Below are 14,006 nucleotides of genomic sequence, written 5' to 3' on the forward strand. Positions count from 1 at the left end.
ATTACCACCCCTTAATCTGCATGTTTCTACCCACGGCACTGCCATTTTGTTTTCGCAAGCAACAATGGTGTACCAGTTTTAACACCATGGCAGACGTTCAAGCAAAGCATGCTAACTGTTCTTTCGTTGGCTGCACAGACAAACACACAACACCATTTAGGATCCCACCATCAGAAGACACAAGAGAGCAGTGGATTTATTTACTGTATATTGCGCTGCTGCCACGCAAATCTAATATAAACATGTAATTTCTTTCCCAGCTGTTTATCTTCACAGATATAATCAATTGTTTTTGTAACTACTGCATGTTTTTAACATAAACGTGTGTGTATTTGACAGTTTAAGTGCAATAAGACATGAAAGAGAACTTAGTTTAGTAGTCACTCCCTATATCAGAAGTTTAAACTAATATGGTTTAAAACATGATTTCAGCAAGACAGACAAACAGAGTATCTAATTTACAAGCTGTAAAGGCACAGCTCTATTCTGGAAAAGGGGCCGGGGAGCAGTGGCTCATTTGCGTGATTCTGTGATTCTGTTTCCACTCAAAATGAGCATTTTCAAAATGATGTAATAAATGATCTGTGAGGTTTTTTTTTTAGAGCTGGAACTTCACAGACACATTCAGGGGATATCTGAGACTTATTTTACATATTGTAAAAATATGGGGGCATATATTGTAATAGGTATCCTTTAACAAATAGCAATTGCAACAAGGACCAACTGTCTTTTCTACCTGATTCAAGTTGTTTGTTCAGTTGGAAACATGTTGGTTCAGTTTAGATCAATAACAGTGTGAAGATCATCAGTTTGAAATTCAGCAATAAGCTGTTCCACAGAAGGCAACAATGCTGTTTTTTTTTTTCAGTTTAATGTTGATTAAATTAAATTTAATACCACTGTTGATGTTGCAGGATGTTATTTAGCTCTAAAGCAGCACTACAGAAGACGAAAGAACCATCATCCAGCTTAATTCTGTTTAAATGTTTGTTCTCATCCAATGGTGTCAGTTAATTCGGACATCCATAAATTACTGAAAGTTAAGTGTCTTTCAGACCCCAGCTAAGTAAGCTGTAATTTACACAATAATTGTTTTACAATTAAGCTTATTATAGTTTATATAGTTCTAAATTAAACAGAGCAGCATTGGCATCATAAATGAAAATGTTATTTCACCCAGAAATGAAAATTCTGTCATTAAGTCCAAACCCTTAGGACCTACATTCATCTTCGGAACACAAACTGAAATATTCAAGAGCTTTCTGACCCACCATATACAGCAACGGTACTACCACATTCAAGGCCCTAAAAGTAGTAAGAATTTGTTAAAATAGCCCATGTGACATTAGTGGTTCAACCTTAATTTTATGTGCACAAGGAAATTAAAAACAACAAATTTATTTAATAGTTTCTTTCTGATGTCCTTACAACCTTTCTGGGCCTTAAATGTTGTAGTTCCGTTGCTGTCTGTGCAGGGTCATAAAGCTCTCAGATTTCATCAAAAATATCTTAATTTGTGTTCTGAAGTTGAATGAAGGTCTTATGGGTTTGGAACAACATGAGGATGAGTAATTAATAACATAAATTTCATTTTTGAGTGAACTATCCTTTTAACTAAAATATGTTTTTAGAATTTCTGTGCTTCACTGCTTCTGTAGACTTCTTCTTTTTTTTTTTTTTTTTTTGTAGTTTAAACCTCCTGCAAAACCCTCAATGGAGAAAGGTGTTTTTGTGTTGTCAAATCATCAAACTGAGTCATGCCAACCAGCCAAACCTCCAGCCTTTAGCTTTGCATTTGTCATTTTCGAGCGCTGCTTTATCTCTTTGCTGAATTTCTGGTTTCATCTCTAGCCTTGAATCTTAGTCTGTTTGTCAGTCTCAGACTTCACAATTCTTTTCTAACACACTAACCGTTTACTGCAAATAAGCCTGTGTTCACACCTCTTGAGGCTCACAGATCTGACAGCACGTCGACTTCCTGCAGCAAAGGTGTTAAAAACAGCAGCCCATACATCATATCTGAGACTGTGATGATGGATGGAGGATCAAAGGTTCCGGCCAGCAGCGAGGCCAGAGAGCTAACTCTTCCGCATGAGGACACATGTTCATTTACCCCACACAGCTGGACCACGTGTCAGCAATCCTCACGAGACGCTTTGACCTTTTTTTACTCCAGCACAGAAAAGCCATTAAAAGCACGGAACGAGTGAGACATCACTTATGCAAAAATGTTATTTCGGACCACCTACAGTAAACCTGTCGTGTCCGAGTTGCGTTTTAAATTGATGCCGTCCTTTTGCGCATCCATGTGGAACCACCATTAAAAATTGCAGCCAGTTGTGCAATGAGAGAAGATGGATAATTCCTGTCAGATTCAACATGAGCGCTATAATCACTTGCTTATTCAGAGAGTGTGATTCAGACAATGCTTGGAATATACAGTAAGTGTAAAAAACACCAGTAAAGAGAAAACCCATAGGGCCTAAAAACCTGCTTAAGAAATGCAGAGCACACCTTCACATTCATGCATCTCAGTTTGTGTGTTGCATAGATGTGCATAACGCTGACACTGCACTGTACTGATGGATCAATGTCTCTTTTATGTAGAGCAGAGCATATTCCAGCTATAAACAAGATTGACACAACAATACAAATCCCATTCTTGTCTTATCAAATGATTTTTGAGGTAGAGGAGGAAAAGTTTAACAGAAAAACTCAAATGACCTTGACTGCTGGATTGTTTGCATGGGAGGAATAACCATGAAGCTCCTTGTCTGAATGTTTACACTGATTTTAAAATAATATAAATGGATAGGAAAGGAAAGGATATTTCATACCAATTTTTTTTTTAAAATGTATGACTTTCTTTCTGTGGAACACAAAAGGAGGGACTCTGAAGAATGTTCATGCTCCTCTTTTACACACAGTTGCAATGTATGATGACTGAGGCTTTTAAGCTTTAAAAATGATGCAAAAGCACCATAAAAGTATCATTAAAGTGACTTACTTTCTCTATATACATAGTCATCTAAAGTCATACAGTAGCTTTTTTCGGTAGTATTCTTAACACTGTGTTGTTACTTGAATGATCTACAGCCGGTTTGTTTTTTATTATTATTATTTTTTTTTTTGAGTGATAGTGATAGTCTCTTGTTTGTCCTGAACAGTTGAACTGCCTGCTGTTCTTCAGAAAAATCCTCTAGGTCCCACAAATTCTTTGGTTTTTTAGCAGTTTTGTGGGCAACTGAGGAACTCATGTGCAACTATTACAGAAGGTTCAAACGCTCACTGATGCTTTAAAGCAGGGGTCACCACACTCGGTCCTGGAGGGCCGGTGTCCCTACAGAGTTTAGCTCCAACCCTAATCAAACACACCTGAACCAGCTAATCAAGGTCTTAATAGGTATACTTGAAACTTCCAGGCAGCTGTGTTGAGGCAAGTTGGAGCTAAACTCTGCAGGACACCGGCCCTCCAGGATCAAGTTTGGTGACCCTTAAAGGGAAACACAATGCATTAAGTGAAAACTAAGGGGAGTGAAAACTTTTTGACTGTAAATTTAACTTATTTAGTCTTCTGGGAAACATGTAAGTATCTTCTGTAGCTTCTGAAGGGCAGTACTAAATAAAAACAAATATGATTTTTAAGCAAATAAGAAAAATGTACACATATTTATTCTGTTCAAAAGTTTTCACCCCCAGCTCTTAATGCATTGTTTTTCCTTCTGAAGCATCAGTGAGTTGAACCTTCTGTAATATTTGCATATGAGTCCCTCAGTTGTCCTCAGTGTTAAAAGATTTATCTCAAAATCATACAGTCGTTGTTGGAAAGGGTTCAAATACACAAAAATGCTGAAAAACCAAAGAATTTGTGGGACCTGAAGGACTTTTCTGAAGAACAGCAGGCAGTTCAACTGTTCAGGACAGACAAGGGACTCATGAACAACTACCAAAGCTGTGGATCATTCAGGTAACAACACAATATTAAGCATATCAAGCGTCAAGCCTATTTCAATTTTAAACAGGGTCATATTTATAAATTCAACTATTATTTTCTCTTGTGGACTATATGTAAATGCCTTTTATGTGAAATATCTTATTCAGGTCTTATTTTGGTAAAGTAATTAAAATTTTGCCAATTCTGCAAAGTGTAAGTAAACTTTTAACTTCAACTGTAAATGTACACAGTTACAGTGTTAAAGAGAGAGTTCACCTAAAAATGAAAATTACCCCATGATTAATTCACCCTCAAGCCATTCTAAGTGTATATGACTTTTCTTATTTCAGACAAATACAATAAGAGTATTTAAAAAAAAAAATGTCCTGGCTCTTTCAAGCTTTATAATGGCAATGAATAGGTGTTGAGATTTTGAAGTCCAATAAAGGGCCATCATAAAAAGTGCTTCACATGGCTCTGGGGTGTTAATAAAGGCCTTCTGAAGAGAATCCATACAGGTTTGTAAGAAATATATTGATATTTAAAACTTTATAAACTGTAATCTCTAGTTTTTGCTAACTAGGACGTAAACAAATTCAATATAAACCAAGAGGAGACCGTTTTTCCTTTGCAGTAAACAAAACTTGGTTCTTGTGAGGCTAGCATATTCTTACCGGAACTTGCGCTACATCTACATCCTACGTCAACAAATCTTTTCTGTGTACGACAGTTAAGATGGAGATTACAGATTTTTTTTTTTTTGCACACAAACACATAGATTCTCTTCAGAAGGCCTTTATTAATCCCCTGGAGCCGCGTGGAGCACTTTTTAATAATAGATGGATGCACTTTATTGGACTCAACAGCCATTCACTGCCATTATAAAACTTGGAAGAGCCAGGGCATTTTTTAATATAAATCCAATCATATTTGTCTGAAAGAAGAAAGTCATACACATATAGCTTGAGAGTAAATAATGGGGTAATTTTCATTTTTTGGGTAAACTATCTCTTTAATTGTTTTGTAAGACCAACATCACACTCTCTATAACACTGAATATCAGTACATCTGTGAGCCGAATTACCGATATTAAGCACAGAAGTCTTGCTCATGTGACACAACTTAATTTAACCACATTCCCTCTTCTTTTCATGTTCATCCTTTTGGAGTGACTAATTTACACAGAATCCACTATGGTTCAATTACTTTGCCAGTGCACCCAGACAAGTCAGAGACTAAATGAGTCAAAGCGTATCCGCACTGTCACTTTTAATCAAAAAACTAATGGTTAAAAGTAAGGGCCGCTTTACTAAGGTGCCTCCAGTGTTGGGCAGTAGCGTCGCTACAAGTAGTGATGCTACTAGCTTAACTACATTTCTCAGTAGCGTGGTGGTAGCGTCGCTGTTTTCTGAATCAAATAGCTTTTCAGTAGCTAAGCTATTATTTTGATCAAGTAGCACGGTAGCGTCAACAAAAGCTACAAGCTATATATTTTTCTATACTTTAAGCTCAAATCGGAAATATAACTGCTACGGATCACTGATCCTGGGTCAGTAAGCGGCGCCACCACCACTGAACCTCGTGACGCCATTGGCTCGTTAAACTGTCAGTCAAACCGTATTATTCCTCCCGCCTCTCTCGTGAATGAAGTGCGGCGCGCAGTTTGAAGCATCTCAGCGTGTTTGCAGACTTGAGGTAAATATAGAAGTGTTGACTGAAAAGTACGTTTTCTGTATTTATAATACAGCACTGTATTTATAAAGGCTAATGGGTTTTTTGCATTGGAGGAGATGAGAAAAGTGTGTCTTAGTTTAGCATTTGTTGTCGACAACCAAATTGCTTATGTGAAGCGCTGAATCTTTATATTTTAGTTAAATGTCAGAAAAAAACTGAGTGCCCACATAGCAACAGAAAACTGTATAATCCGCAATGCAAAACGTAGGTGTGGGTGTCAAATTCATGGCGAAAGGCAAAATGTTTCCGTTCGTTCTTAGCAAAAACAAACAAATTATAATAATCTTTGCTAATATTCTTGATACTTCAAACTGCTTTGGACTTTGCAGTATCGAATTATGCCTTTACTATGACCAAAATGACAGAATATGCCATTCAGCTGTTTGATCGCGCCGGTGTCTTATTACGCGCACACTATCACTGCAGTCTGTTCATTTGAAAAATAAAACACAGTCACCCAAAAGTTTCACTAGTCAATTTAAATAGTGTGTATTACACGCAGTTCAGCGTGACCACCGGTCCTGTAGCACATTTTTGCTCATCATGATATTTTCCGTCGACGTGCATGAAAAGCTTACCCAATGCATAATAATTTCGCTTCAAATACATTGGAGAAATGGATCATTTGTATTTGTGGCAAGAGAGGTAGTCTACATAAGCCCAACTTTACTTTCAGTTTCGCATTTAATTTGTTTTGGATTGTTTAGGCAAATTTATTTATTTATTTCATCATTGTTCTGTTCTGAATAAGGTTAAAGTTAAAGGATTTGTTGTGGAGTGAGGGAAATAATGTCAAAACATTATAACATTACACTGTAGGCCTGTTTATTTCAGAATATAATCAAATGTGATTTATAGGCCTAGCCGCTGTGACCTGTCGGTTTAATTTTTCCTCTCAAAGACTTACAATTTATGTTAATGTGTTTTACCTTATGCAAACGAAAATAGCCGCTTGATTCGGTTATATATTCTTACTGTCAGTTAACAAATTTACAATAGAATTTAGCTTTGCTTCCCAGATAGTAACAGGGTCTGAGCCAAATCTGGCTTACATTCCACAATTGTCTTTTATTCACAGTCTTGACTGCAAATGTTTGATTTGTTTTGTTTTTGTATTTGTTATGTACTATAGATTCTGACAATTAAAAACAAACAGGCTCCTGTATTCATGAAATCAATCACTATCTTTGTTCAAAAAACGGCAGTAAATTAAAGTGCTGTTTTTGTGTGTCATATTTTAGTAGCTATAAACAGCAAATCTACAGCGCTTCCATTAGGCTATTTTTTACGAAGCTGTCAACACTGTAAACTCTGACGACATGCAATCAGTTGACGAACACCCATTCATATATAGACTTATGTTATTCAATAATATGTATAAAATTATTTTATTTACAAATTTCATGTTTTCAAGAAAGAATTCAACCCCCCAAATTATGAGATAAATCCAGCCTTGTACATGATACTGATTTTTGTTGCCAAATTGGTTTGGAAGAGTGGTTAAATAAACAATTAAACCGAACTTGTATGCCTGTATGACTGACAATTTAATTGATCACTGAGAGAGCATTGACTTGGTATGATGTTGGTTCAATAGAAAAATGACATTTAAAAAAATAGCTTAGATGTAGTGAACTACTTTCGCCATGATGCTGTAGCTTAGCTTGCTACATTACCCAAGGCTGTAGCTTTAGTGTAGTTAAGCTTCATTTAATGAAGAGTAACTGTTAGCTTAGCTCACTACATTTTCCAAGTAGCTTGCCCATCACTGGGTGCCTCGTTATGTTTGACACAAATCCATCGCAGTACCTGCATTAATATAAGACTACTTCATCTTCAGACCTCAAAACACAACTTATAAAAGACCAATAATAAACTACTGTAAATAAAGCAAAGGACATCACCTTTGTCACTAAAGTCACAACTTCTGTTGGCCAACTTCTGTTGACATTTGCACTGGTGCGAGGACAGGACAATAATCCTCCAGTCCAACAACCTGTCACTCGCATGAGATCACAGCAATTAACAAACGACAACGAGCCAACAATCTATCAATTTCAGTTCAAATCCAGCCCTACAGGCTTCCAGTTCTTTTCAACTTTAATGACATTTAGGGCAAAGAAAATACCTTCTTTTAAAGTATGCGTGCGCATATGGTTGGCTCATGAAGTAAGCTATAGGAGTTAGTTTCAGTATTTCATGAACCTTGTGTGATTTAAATAACGCTTTTCTTACTTTGGAATTTCCTTCCAGGTTCAGTCGAACTCACGACTGCAACACCTCTAATGAAAACAGATGGCTCAAAACAAATTACCACCGTAAAGCTCGCTTTGGCATTTTCTCCATACGTCTTGGTTCCCCTTCGTATGCTTCTCCGACAATATGTGAAAAATGGTCGAATCAATCGAGGAGGAATTTATTAGCCACCTTACTTAGACTGCCAAATCCGACCATCTGTTTTTATTGGACAAAACACAGAAATCCAATGCTTCGGTTTAATGTCTTGGCACGGGAATGATGTTGTGTTTTTTCTTTTGTTAGACAGAAGACTTGCTTATTGCTTCTCCCGCTCATGCATTTCAAAGCGCTCATGGTGTCGGTCACCTTGTTTGCTGGTGCAAACTTTAATGAAGCTACAGATTGAGAAACGCAAACAACAAAAAATGTTTAACTTGCACAAATAAAATCTGTGGTTTGTTTATATGTGCAATGAAATAAATAAATAACTAAACACATAAATACACATGAAAGTTCCTTTCCAAAGATGGCTTTGCTCTATGCAAGCATGACATTTTTATTTTCTTTCTGCAAAGTTCTCACACTGACTGGTGCCAAGTATGCTAATACAATTGGATGTTTGTTAAAGCGTTCAGGAGAGTTAGCAGAGCTCTCAACACTGTATTATTCATGAACCTTGAATCATAGCACTTTTTAATATTACATTTATCTAGGCTGTACAGGCGATAGCGACATCAGCACTAGTTCATTTTATACCAGCAAAACAGAATGCGACTGCAGCTATCATGAATAAACTAACTGCACGCAGTTATGCACACTACATGCAAATATGTACTTTAATCCTGCAACGTACTGAAAAAACTCACAATGGCTGAATTTACAATAGGATCATACGTAACAGAGTTTTATGGTAGTATTCTGAATTTAGACAACGTTTTGTTTGCTTATTTCGCCCCCTTATTTATTATGTAAAACCAGAAATCCACCCCCACTATATAATCTGATGGTTTATCACTATTGTTGCCAAACGTTGGCACTTAATAATGTAAAAAATGGCAGAGAAAAATGAACATTTCCTGCTAGTACTTGCAGATGCTTTTGTCTAATAAAGAAGCCAACAATGTTAGTAAAGTTGGTAAACTAAAATCTGCATGTATTCCTTCAGTTTCTATTGTTTTAATAAATAATAAAAAGTTATACTCTTCATTATTCATATTGAATGAACAGGCCTACACTGATCTGTTATTTTCTGTAAACTTTCTACGGTGGAAAAAAAAATGCATAAAACATTTTAATTACAGTATAAATTTCATTCAGAATAATTCATTCTTTTAGTGCTCACTATGGCACACTTCTGGCAAAGTTGAACACGGGATTTGGTCGAGCCCCAGCAGCAATAAAATAAGATTTATAACGTAAAGGCCTTGTTTTTTTTTTGTTTTTTTTTTTTTGCTTTCAAAAAGAAGGATGATGCAACTGAGACATTTTACATAACACAAAATGACACTTAACTCAGAAATGATGAAACCTTTTTAACTTATGCAGATCTTGCCTTTTATTCAGTGGAGGAAGTGCAAACACTGCCTACACACACGACGCCTATAAACAGGTGGTGATATGATAAACAATTTAATTGGCTATGATGTGTAAACCTCTCACTATCTCCATCTCTCCTGTTCTAAAGAATATACATACTAACAACATTTAAAAGCTCACTCTGTCTCTATTACAAACATAATACACCACTAGTTTTTCTCAACACCCACACTTAGACTTCGGCTGGCACTATAGACTACACAGCCTTTGGAAAATATATTATTACACTCTCCTCTGGGTTTAGATGTCAGTTATCGCAGTCTGTTGTGTAACGGCCAGCAGCTCTTTAAGAGGGACGTGTTGTAGGAGCTTTACTAGGCTGTCAGGGCTGGGAGACGGAGAGGACGGTACAGCCGTTCAGGCTAATTTCTCCCTGTTCTGGCTTTCACAGATGAGACCAGACAGCTCGAGCTGTCCGACAGAGTTGGAGTCAGGAAGAAAGTTTCCTCTCGTAGTCGAGACGTTGCGCACGTCTCAGGCAGATGGGGCTCTCGGAAAGAAGTTTGATTCCAGTCAACAGCGGAGAGCCCTGGAGATTCAGGGGAAATTTAGTGCACGCATCGTTTAGCTCTTTAATTTCAGGCTCCTGACTGGAGCTTCAGTGTTCTATGGCTGATTGGCTTTTCTTCTCATTACTACCGTGGTCACTCTCTAGAGAATCCCACCCGTTGGTTTTTACCAAAAATGATTTATTAAAGCGCACTACAACATATTCATAAACAAACCTCAGGTTCGAGTAAAATCTGTGAAATGTCAAGGCAACTTGGTGCTGTGGCATTTCATAAATTACTTTCGTCCTGAAAGCCTATTTTAGTAACTCGGGTTAAGACAGGTGGAGTAAGATGGCTGAAGATGAAGAACAACCTGTATTCGCTTTCACACAGCAGCATGTTTAGATGTACGCTTACTCTGTACAAAAGATGATCCATCAGCTAATGTGTTATTAAAGGAAATAAATAGAAACGTTTGCTAATTTAGTTGTTATAGCTCACAGCACTGGGGTAAAATGGCACTGATTTAGATTTTGTGTCATCAGTGATCAAGGAAAAAATGAAGGCATAATATTTTTTGCAAGATGGCGCCTGTGTGTGTGGTGAGTCGTCTGGCCAGTTCGGTCTTATGTGTTGTTGTTGGCTATTTTAACGTCAGTTTTAATTATTGTGGACTCTACATTGTTAACATATGATCTTCAAACACTACGTGATATTGGAAATCTAATCTCTTACTCGCCTGGGGATGCCATGGAGTGGATCTTATACTCTCCACCGCCGTTTGTCTCGAACATTCCCGAGTTTCTGTATCGACGGCTCGTTGACGTGCCACGGAGAAGGCGTCATAGGAGATGAAGGAAGCGGGCTGGTGTTATCGTCAGGATTAAGTCCGGTTTACTATCAGGATTTACACGGTCTCTGGCTTCCTGGCCGGTTTCTGGTCGGTATGTGGCTAGACTCTCGTTGGAGAGGCCGGATCAGTGGTTGCGGCTGATCGCCATTGGCTTCCTGGATGCGCCCGGAAGCCCATTTCCCCCCGGATCCACGGTAGAGGAGTTAACCTCGAGGCCTTCCTTTGCCTTGCGAGTCTTCGCTGTTCAGAATGGGATTAATTAACGTTCGACAAAACTTTTATTTTGATCGAGCCTTTGCTGTCGCCGGTCCTAGCCTATGGAACAAATTAGCAGCATCTATAAGAGATGCCTTCTTTGCCAATGTTTAAATACTTGCTTAAAAACATCTTTTGTCAACAGCTTTTATCTAGCCATGTTAACTGTATTGTTGTTCTTGTGCTTATGTTGCTCTGTGTTCTTGTATGTGTTGCCTTTTAGTTATACTGTACAGCACTTTGGATCAACTGGCAGTTGTGTGAAAGTGCTTCATAAATAAAGAGAAAGAAGCTGTGGGTCATCTTGCCCCATTTTACACTACTAGATTAAATCAAGTGTGTATTGTGCTGAAGTCCTGTCATATTTAGAAAAATATAGCTAAATCTGATACACACACACACACACACACACACACACACACAAATGTAAGGACTAGTTCACTTCCAGAACAAAAATGTACAGATAATGTACTGACCCCCTTGTCATCCAAGATGTTCATGTCTTTCTTTCTTCAGTAGTAAAGAAATTTTCTGAGGAAAACATTTCAGGATTTCTCTCCATATAATGGATATGTATGGTGCCCCCAAGTTCCAAAATGTGGTTTAAATGCAGCTTTAAAGGGCTCTAAACAATCCCAGCTGAGGAAAAAGGGTCTTATCTAGCAAAACGATCGGTTATTTTTGAAACAAACTTCAAAAACGGCCTACATCGCTGCAGAAGTACCGACCCAGTGTTTAAAAAGGGAACATACAAAGCATGCACATCGCAGAGATGAGGCAAGATGAGCATTTGAGGTTAAAAAGTATATAAATTGTCAATTTGTTTCAAAAATAACTGATCGTTTTGCTAGATAAAAACCCTTCTTCCTCGGCTGGGATCGTTTAGAGCCCTTTGAAGCTGCATTTTGGAAGTTCAAACCATACATATCCATTATATGGAGAGAAATCCTGAAATGTTTTCCTCAAAAAAACTCTTTAGGACTGAAAAAAGAAAGACATGAACATCTGATGAAAAGGGGGTGAGTACATTATCTGTAAATTTTTTGTTCTGGAAGTGAACTAATCCTTTAAGTTCTTCAGCAGTTCTTTGAGGTGGTTGAGATGCTTACAGTGCCTTGGGAAAGTATTCATACCCCTTCATTTTCATGTTTTATGTTGCTGCCTTATGTTCAACTGTTTAAATTACTTTTTTTTCCCACATCAGTCTACACTCCATGCACCATAATGACAAAGCAAAAACAGAATTGTCACAACTTCATACATTTATTAAAAATACTGATATGAGTACATTGCATAAGTATTTATACCCTTAACTGAAGCAGCTTTACAGCTTCAAATCTTTTTGGGTATGATGCAACAAGATTTGCACATTAACATTTGGCAATTGTCTGCAATTCTTCACCTCATTTCTTCACCTCTCAAGCTTTGACAGCTTGGATGGGGTCTGGCAGACATTTTCAGGTTTCTCCAGAAATGTTTGCTCAGGTTTCTCCATCAATTGCTCAGTTTGGATAGGTGGCCAGAGGGAAGAGTCATGGTTTTTTCAAACTTCTTCCATTAAGGGTAACAGAGACTACATGCTTCCATGAACTTTCAATGCAGCAGAATTTTTGATGTTTTCTGAGCTCTTCCCCAGACGTGTGGCTTGATGCAATCCTGTCTCTGAGCTCTACACGCATTTTTTTTTTTACCTCAGGGTTTGGTTTTTGCTCAGATATGCATTTTCAGCTGTTTCGTCCTTTTATTAAGACGTATGTGCCTTTCAAATCATACCCATTTAATTGAATTTGCCACAGGTTAACTTCACTTGAAGTGTAGTGACATCTACAAGCAATATGAATACTCCTGAGCTAAATTTCAACTGTCCCAGATTAAGGTATGAATACTTATGCAATGGAATCATTTAAGTTTTATATTGAAATATACCAGTGTGTGTGTGTGTGTGTGTGTGTAGAAAGGGGGAAAAAAACAACAAACAAAAAAAACAAAAACAAAGACACTGCTGTAATGAATTTGTTCAGTAATACTGTGACACATTTTTATGATTCATAGCAAAATGGGAACTTTCTGAAGAACATATTGACTTGTTTTCTTAAAAACTCTAACTTAAAAGAGTAATTTCCTTTCATTCTTAAATCTGAGAACAATTCTGTCAAATAACACAATGACTGATGTTCCCCTTTTGAAAAAGCACAGAGCGTTTCTTTAACAGTGTACAGAGCATTGAATGTCTGACGATGACAGATGAGGCTTTTCTTAAACATGAATCATTACTAAAGAGTGCTCAAATAAACCATAATAAATTACCCTAGGCATTGAGAAGCACAAAATGGTTAGCAAAAAACAAAACAAAACATTATTATTAATGATAATAATAATAGTTGTTCTTCATCATCCCATCCATCCTTCAACTTATTTATTCTGGTCTTTGGGTAATGATTAACATTTACTTTTCTGAGATAGATGATTTTGTACGTTTGCCCACTGACAAAGAAATTATCAGTCTATAATTTTAATGGTAGGTTTTTTTGAACAATGAGAGACAAAATAACAACAAAAAATCCAGAAAAACGCATTTCAAAAAAGTTACAAATTGATTAGCATTTTAATGAGTGAAAAAAGTATTTGATTCCCTATAAATCAGCAAGATTTCTGGCTCCTAGGTGCCTTTTATACAGGTAACAAACTAAGATTAGGAGCTCCCTCTTAAAGGGACTGCTCCTAATCTCAGTTTGTTACCTGTATAAAAGACACCTGTCCACAGAAGCAATCAATCAATCAGATTCCAAACTCTACACCATGGCCAAGACCAATGAGCTGTCCAAGGATGTCAGGGACAAGATTGTAGACCTACACAAGGCTGGAATGGGCTACAAGACCACATCTGAATGATTCAGAGAACTGG

This window comes from Garra rufa, chromosome 22 (assembly GCF_049309525.1).
Source record: "Garra rufa chromosome 22, GarRuf1.0, whole genome shotgun sequence".
NCBI lineage: Eukaryota > Metazoa > Chordata > Actinopteri > Cypriniformes > Cyprinidae > Garra > Garra rufa.